Below are 8,784 nucleotides of genomic sequence, written 5' to 3'. Positions count from 1 at the left end.
TTTGTAAACAGAGAATGGCCGAAACCTGCGGAACCACGGAAGGGAAAGTTGGTTCTTTCTTAGTCACTGTGTGTGTGTGTGTGTGTGTGTGTGTGTGTGTGTGTGTGTAAGGATTACGTGTCGTGAACTTCATTTTCTGCCTTTTGCCTGCAGGGAGTGGAAACGGGGAGTTGGAGTGGATATCACATAGATACATCGATATCTATATGGAATTTTTGCAGATTACATACAAGATAGAAAAAGAACAAAAGCTGACCTTGGGGAAAGCAGGTCATTAGCTCGGGCTTGTTTTGATATCCTAGGAGATTCAATAGTCCGCTTAGTTTCTGTCTGGGGACCAAAATTTAACATGAGTGGATCTATTTCGATTTTTTTTTTTTTTTGACTCTGCTCTGTTCAGGCCCAGCACAACAAGGGGTGCCTGGGATTTTTATTTAACTACATTCGAGAAGCAGAAAAACACATCCTAAAATTATGAGCCTTTTTAGGTGCATGCCTGAAACCCCAGCACTGGGGACATAGAGGCAGAGGGACCAGGAGCTCAAGGTCAGCCTTGGCTATGTAAGAACTCAATCACTATGGTCCATTTTCAGTACGAGGTGTGTTTAGGGCTCATCAGAGATGGTGGAGGGGCACTAGGGCCCTGCCTCCGTTGCCTGGCTGCTGGTGTTGGCTCCTCTAGGCAGCTTCAGTGTGTTCTAGGATTGAAAAGTTACAGGTAGTCGGCCTGCCTGACTGAGCTCGCACATCAGAAAAGGAAGGGTTTGTGTCCTGTACCATTTAGGTAAGGAATTCAGGAAGGGGACAATACAACAGATTGTAACTCGCTGAGGAATTCAGCCAATGAAAACCAAAGAGGGCCGAGAAATGCGATTACAGGCACAAACCCAGTTTTGTGTCACATTTGGTGCGCCAAACATGTTTGCCTTTCCTCTAGGCTGACTTCCACTTTGCAAGTTCTCAAAACAAATTGATTCTCTGACAAGTCTCCAGGACTCTTATTCTGAAACGAAGACCAAACGAATGCGGAGTCTCCAGGACTTTTATTTTGAAACGAAGGCCATTGCTTCTCTCAGCTTCATTTGGACCGGGAGTTGAGGCTAGCCCGATCTACTCAAGACTTTGTTTCAATTAAAACAAAACAAACAAAAGCTGGATAAAGCTGTGTCTTTGTAGACATCACAGAAAGAAATATCTAGACATCTCCCTCTTACAGTAATGGCCTCTCTTTTGGAGTAAAAAGGATTCGTTCATTACATTTTTGTCTAAGTAGTGTAACCGATAAGATACCAGCGAGCGGGTTAAGGGTGAAGTAAACAAAAGGCTAATTATAGAGAAGCACAGCTAATTCCGTTCTCGCTATCCTACTGCGCTGCGCTCTGCCACGGCTTGTGGTTGTATTCAACTTACATCCCTCTCACGTGCTCTCAGAAAAACAAGTCTGGCTTTTTGCTTGCTCTTCCACAGAAACTCAAACAATATCCCAGAAATGAGGAATCTGAAGATGGTCGTTAACTATTTCACTCAAAAAGCAATGTTAATTTGCTGATTTCTATCTAATTTTTAATTCTCTCATGTATACATTCCCTATCAAAGTTTCCACCTCCCTCCTTTCTGCCACCCACCCTCCCTCCCACCTTCACTCTCCCCCAGATCCACTCCTCCTCCATTTCCCTTTGGAAAAGGGTAGGCCTGCCAGGGATATCAACCAAACACATTCCCCTATATTAAGGTTGGACCAGGGTCCCCAAAGTAGGCAAAAGAGTCAGAGACAGCCCTGCTCCCGCTGTTAAGAGTTCCACAAGAACACTAAGTTAGTACCGTGTATACAAAGTGTTGCAAGGTATTTCCTAGCCAATGACATTGAGAGGCCTGTGATTGAGAGGAAGGAGGGGGCGGAGCTAGGGGGAGGTCAGAGTGGACACAGGAGCTGAGGAGCAAGAGAGGGAGAGTCTCCTATCAAGATGGAATCAAGATGGCATCAGATGTTAGAAACTGGGTTAAGAAAGTATTAGGTTAGAAGTTGGGAGCCGGGCAGTGGTGGTGAACGCCTTTTATCCCAGTACTTGGGGGGCAGAGGCAGGCAGATTTTTTGAGTTCAAGGCCAGCCTGGTTTACAGAGTGAAGAGTGAGTTCCAGGACAGCCAGGGCTACACAGAGAACCCTTGTCTTGAAAAACAAACAAACAAACAAACAAAGAAAGAAAAAGAAAGAAAGAAAGAAAGAAAAGAAAAGAAAAGAAAAGAAAGAAAGAAATTGGGGTAAGACTTTTATCATTGTAAATTGGCATCATGTAATTGTGAGTTTAATATACATAAATACAATTGGTTTAAGATTAAGAGTCATACTTTTATGGTCAGGCCACCGGGAGAGATTAGCAGGGCAGCAGTGGTGAGAACTCCACTGAGCAGGACCCAGCAGGTACTTGGTGCTGAGTCCTGGCGGGGCAGGAGAGTTGGTGGGGTGGGCGGTCCTTTTTTAATAATTTCCGCTACAACAAAGGACCTAGGTCAGACCCATGCGCACTCCCTGATTGCCACTTAAGTCTCTGAATTGCTGTGAGCCCTGGATAACTGGTTCTGTGTTCTCCTGGGGTCCTTCACCCCTCTGGCTTTCACAATTCCCCCTTCCCCTGTTCTGCTGCTCTGTTTAGCGTTTGACTGAGGTCTTTGCATCTGCTTCTATCAGTTGTGGCTAAAGACTCTCAGACAGCACGTGCCAGGCTCCAGTCTTACAGGAATAGCAGCCTTAGGAATCATTTCATTGACTTATTTTTTCTCTCTCTCAGGTCTCTGGGCGGTCCAGACTGTGGTTCCTGGACTCCAGGCAGTGTCAGGCGCCGGCTCCCTCTTGTGGCTTAGGTCTCAAGTTGAACCAGTCATTAACTAGCTAATCCCGCAATTTCTTCGACACCTTTATTCCAGCACATCTTGCAGGCAGAATAAATTGTAGGTCGAAGGTTTTGTGGTTGGGTTGCTGTTCCAATCCTTGGGAAGGCTTGGGTGATTACAGAAAATGACCAGTTCAGGCTCCACAGCCCCTATTACTAGGAGTCTGTTGCGCCTGACTCGACCAGCGAGGAAAGACGAAACACACGAACTCTTCTTTAAGCAGTTTATTCAGGAACCTTGAACAATCTTCTGACTTCTGACTTCTGACCCCAGGAAACACCCGTGCAAAGCTTAAGAACCCCCTAGGCAGCCAACCCATGTGAGCCATGTGGCGCAAGCAGATAGGTCCACATATGCGGAAACAACCGTAGATCAACAGCCACAACCAAATAAGTTGTTTACCACAGAGAACACTCTCTGTGGCACAGGAGAAGGCGGAAAGGGGCGCCATCTTTAAGGTGCAGTACTGCACAGCTCTCCACAGTTCTCCCTTTTTGTTTATAAAGCGCAACAGGCAAGAGTAGAGGTCTGATTTCTGAAAATCATGTCTAGGACATTGTGCAGATGCCTACTCAGATGTCATCCATCCAGCAGTCATCAGACCCGCCCAACACCTTTTCTCAGAGGCAGGAGTTTAGGTGTTGACCTGCATGCAATCAGACATGCTCTTCTCCGACCATAAGCCACTGGCCGAGAGTGCAGTGTTTAGATTCACATCCTGAGCGCATAGATCAGGCTTTCATGGTGGCTAACCATGCCTGCGGGGACTGTCCTGCCTCAATGGCTGTAAAGGATTGAATGATCATAGCTGTGTCAAGTTTTCGTGTGACTCTAATCTTACAAAGACACCACAGGCAGACAAGGGAGACTAGCACTAGGAGTCCTGCCAAAGCCCCAATGCCCGCCCATTCCTTCAGATGATTCATAGCGGAGGCCATCCATGCCGATATTCCCGATGCAAAGGAGATGTCCACTCTGGTTGAATTCACATGAGTCACTGCCAATCTCAACTCCTTCAAGGTATCTTCAAATTCAAGTGACCAATTCTGCAGAAGAAAGCTGGACAGAGACTTAGACAAGTTTGCTGCCCTTGTACAATTACTGTATTGTAATCCCTGCCTTTTCCACTCACAGCCCAATTGAGCCAGTTGCCAAAGAGTATCAACTCGCTCTTGTACCAGATCAATGCGCTGATTCATGATCATCAAGCCGCCCTTGACCTGTGCATTAAGAAATGTTTGCAAGTCCAAGGCATGAGCTACATTAGCAGATAAATTATTTAGAGTGGATGCTGTCTGAATCGAGCTTGATAATTCCACAGCTGAGGCAGTAGCTCCAACCGCTGCTGTTGTAATGGGAGCAACTATGGCAGTGGTTATGCCAAAGTCTCTTTTTGGTCTCAGCAAGGCCAAACTGCTAGGTGCCTCCACCAGAACAGGTATGCACCGAGACATCCGTGTGACTATAGCCAAAGCATGCGCGCTAGCATTCCAGCAAAGTGCATAAAAGCACGTACTATTGGTGCAGTTCAACCATTCTCTGTGCAACTACCATGTATACCACACAACAGCCAGGAATCAAAAGGATTAGCAGTATGCATATAAACAGGGTCTTGATTGGTAAAATTAATCCCAGGAATGGTGCTGTTACAGCAAGTACTTATAGAAGGAGAAAAGGAAAGACAATCTTCCACTACCCACACTACATCTCTGCTTTGACAACCCTTCCAGGGAAACCTGCCTTCTCTCCCAATATCTCCCGTACAAAAGGAGGCCCACATAGGCTGCAATGGGGCTGAAGTATTTCCAACTTTGCTAGGCTACCATCCCGATATCCAAGAGGCATTTACTGAAAATTGGCTGGGAGACCAGGGAGCCTCAAACCACCCTGCTGACTGATTATAAAGCTGTATACAATCAATTTTTTTCAGAAATATTACCAATCAGGGCAAAACATAGACTTCCCTTCAATCTCAAATGTCTATCTCCTTCAATGGGGCTAATCTGCCTATCTAAAGGTAAATACGCCGCCGTGCCTAAGCTTCTATAACTAGCAAAAAAGAGAGGGAAAACACCAGCATTATACATTACCAGTATTGACTTCGGTAATACCGATAGAATTCCCCATCTCGGCTCCGTCGTCCCCATCTGTATCAGTAGTGGGAGGATCTGGAGGGCCACGAGCAGGGCTGTCCTCATGGTGAACTCTCTTAGTCAGATGCTCTGGCACCCACACGGGATCTTGTTGGTCCTGCGGAAACACACACACACACAGAGCCTCGTGCACATGTCAGCACGGGATCAGGACCATACCACAGGCCTGTCAAGATATCCTTCCATTTCACCATGCCTTTTGAGGGGCCGTGACATTCATGATGCCGTTCCTTGGAGAGGAGAGGTCGGTTCTTCGTACCAGCCACCACTTGTTGCGCCTGACTCGACCAGCGAGGAAAGACGCAACACACGAACTCTTCTTTAAGCAGTTTATTCAGGAACCTTGAACAATCTTCTTACTTCTGACTTCTGACCCCAGGAAACACCCGTGCAAAGCTTAAGAACCCCTAGGCAGCCAACCCGTGTGAGCCACGTGGCGCAAGCAGATAGGTCCACATGTGCGGAAACAACCGTAGATCAACAGCCACAACCAAATAAGGAGTTGTTTACCACAGAGAACACTCTCTGTGGCACAGGAGAAGGCGGAAAGGGGCGCCATCTTTAAGGTGCAGTACTGCACAGCTCTCCACAGGAGTCTTCACTAGGGTCAACCTCGTAGAGTCCTGGGAGTTCACAGTATACTAGGTTTCTACTTCATCCCCAAGTGCCCCCCAATTCCATTCATCTCTCCCAGTTAGTTTTCTCTCTCTCTCTCTCTCTCTCTCTCTCTCTCTCTCTCTCTCTCTCTCTCTCTCCTTCTCCACCCCCATCCCTTCTCTTCCCACCCACCTCCAATCCACCTGTGAACTCTATTTCCCCTTCCCAGGGAGATTCATGTGTCCCTGTTGAGCCCCTCTTGTTACTTAGCCTCTCTGGGTCTGTGGATTGTAGCACAATCATCCTTTACAGCTAGTGTATACTTACGAGTGAGTACATATCACAATTATCTTTCTGGGTCTGGGTTACCTCAGTGAGTATAATTTTTTTTTCTAGTCCCACCTATTTGCCTGAAATTTTCATGATTTTTTTTTAAACAGCTGAGTAATTCTCCATTGTGTGGTTTTGCCACATTTTCTTCATCCATTCTTCTGTTGAGGCACATCTAGGGGATTTCCAGTTTCTGGCTGTTATGAGCAAAGCTGTTATGAACAGAGTTGAGCAAGTGTCCTTGTGGTAGGATGGAGCGTCCTTGGGGTATACGCCCAGGAGTGGTATAGCTGGATCTTGAGGTTGATCGATTGCCAATTTTCTGAGAAACTGTCATATTGATTTCTAAAGTGGCTGTACACGCTTGCAGTCCCTCCAGCAATGGAGGAGTGTCCCTTTGCTTTATATCCTTGTCGCCGAGAGCTGTCACTTACACTTTTGATCCTAGCCATTCTGTTGGGTGTAAGAAGGACCTCAGACTCATTTTCGATTTGCATTTCCCTGGTGGGTAAGGATGTTGAACATTTCTTTAAGTGTTTCTCAATCCTGAGAGGGCTCTTTGTTGAGAATTCTCTCTTTAGATCTGTATCCTGTTTTTTTAATTGGTTTGTTGGTGTCTAGTTTCATGAGCTCTTCGTGTATTTTTGGATATTAGCCCTCTGTTAGGGGTGTAGTTGGTGAGAATCTTTTCCCATTCCATGGACTGCCGCTTTGTCCTATTGACACTGTCATTTGCCTTACAGAAGCTTTTCAGTTTCACGAGGTCCCTTGTCGGTACTGGCTGGTTTTATGTGTCTTTTAGTCTTCTGTAGTAATTGTCATCTCCAAGGTTTACTGCCTATGGCTGCTAACCTAGGCCTAGTCCTGGAGGCTTCTGGTCTTCATACAATCTTATCTAGGCCTAGATTGTTTTCAGCCTCTGAGACTTACTGATGAAAACGTTTACCCTTCCTAACTTTTGCTGAACTCTGGTTGGTCAACTCAGCTGTCCTGACTTTAAACTCCTCTTCACTCTGGCTGATTCAAACTGACTTCTCTCAGCTTCTGGCTGAATTGCTCTGCTTGGTCTCAGACTAACTCTGTCAATCTGTTCTAATCTTCTGGCTCCTTCTCATTCTCTAGCGAGTTCTGTCTTCACCTGTGTCTAGCTGTTCTCTCTGCAGTCTGTCTCTGCACAACTGTCCCTATAAAATTGCCCCCTCTCCTTTCTCTCTCCTGGAGCTGCTCTTTCTCTTAGGAAGCCTCTCTTTCCTCTCTGTTTTCGTGGGAATTGGGCATATCCTTTTTTGGGGAGGGGGTTTCAAATCTTTCTCTGACTCATCACTTTGTCTGCCTCTCAATTAGACATTACTTTCAAACATGGGTGCTTCCTGCTTCCAACTAACTACCTTCATAGTTGGGGATTAAAGGTGAGTGCTAAGGGTGTGTCTGTACTCCAGCCAGAAGGATTAAAGGTGTGTGCTAAAGGTCTGTATTACGGCCACAGTGGCCGTGTTGCTGGATTAAAATCTCTTTTACAGTCCCACTTATTAACTTCTGGTCTTGGTGTCCGTGCTGTTGGTATTCTCTCCAGGAAATTGTCTCCTGTGCCAGTGTATTCAAGGCGCTTCCCCATTTTCTTTCTTTTTCCAAAGATTTATTTGTTACATGTAAGTATACTTTAGCTGTCTTCAGACACATCAGAAGATGGCGTCAGATCTCATTACAGATGGTTGTGAGCCACCATGTGGTTGCTGGGATTTGAACTCAGGACCTTGGAAAGAGTAGTCAGTGCTCTTAACCTCTGAGCCATCTCACCAGCCCCCGAGAATATTTGTTTGGGGGGGGGGGTGTTTCGAGACAGGGTTTCTCTGTGTAGCCCTGGCTGTCCTGGAACTTGCTTTGTAGACCAGGCTAGCCTCAAACTCAGAAATCTGCCTGCCTCTGCCTCCCAAGTGCTGGGATTAAAGGCGTGTGCCACCACCGCCCAGCCACTTTCTTTTTTATCAGGTTCGGTGTATCTGGTTTTATGTTGAGGTCTTTGATCCACTTGGACTTGAATTGTGTGTATGTGTTCTACCCGCATCTATGCCTATGCACCACATGCATGCAGCACCTACAGACTCCAGAAGAAGGTATCGGGTCCCCTGGAACTGGAGTTACAGATGTTTGTGAGCCGACAAGTGGTTGAACCCCCAAGTCCTCTGTAAAAGCATCCAGTGTTCTTAGTCCCTGAGCCATCTCTCCAGCCACAACAGGATTTTTAAAAAATTGTTTGACAGTGCTGAGGATGGAATCAAAGCCCTAAGGCATGCTACAGGCTTTGACAGTTCTGAGGATGGAATCAAAGGCCTAAGGCATGCTACAGGCAAACATCTGCCACCCAACTGTACCTCCAGGCCCCCTGGAGGTCATGTCTCACAAAGTAGCCCAGGCTAGCCCTGACCTCACTCTGTCACCCAGACAGACACTTTCACTTGCCTTGCTGGCCTGAGTCTTTACCTCACGCAGCATTTTCTTTTAAAAGCCTCTGCTCTCTGATCATGTTTTAAAATTTTAATTAAAAATAAATTCAGTCTGTATACAAAGTAACAGGTCCTACTTTCCAACAAGAAAGATCACTCTTATTCTGAAATTAATCGTAGCTGTGTGGATCCAAAACCCTTAAGGTGGAAAGGTTTCTGAAAGAAAAGGTTTTATTTACTGAGTCCGACTGCAGAGCTGGCAGTAAAAGCACAGGATGCTGGAGAGAAGAGGGCAGGGAGCTTTGGGATGGGGCGGTCAACGGGAGGAGTGTGGCGTCCCCAGTTCCTAAGTAAACTATCTTGGCTCTG

Source organism: Apodemus sylvaticus, chromosome 3 (assembly GCF_947179515.1).
Source record: "Apodemus sylvaticus chromosome 3, mApoSyl1.1, whole genome shotgun sequence".
Lineage (NCBI taxonomy): Eukaryota > Metazoa > Chordata > Mammalia > Rodentia > Muridae > Apodemus > Apodemus sylvaticus.
Note: the sequence above shows the minus strand (reverse complement) of the source record.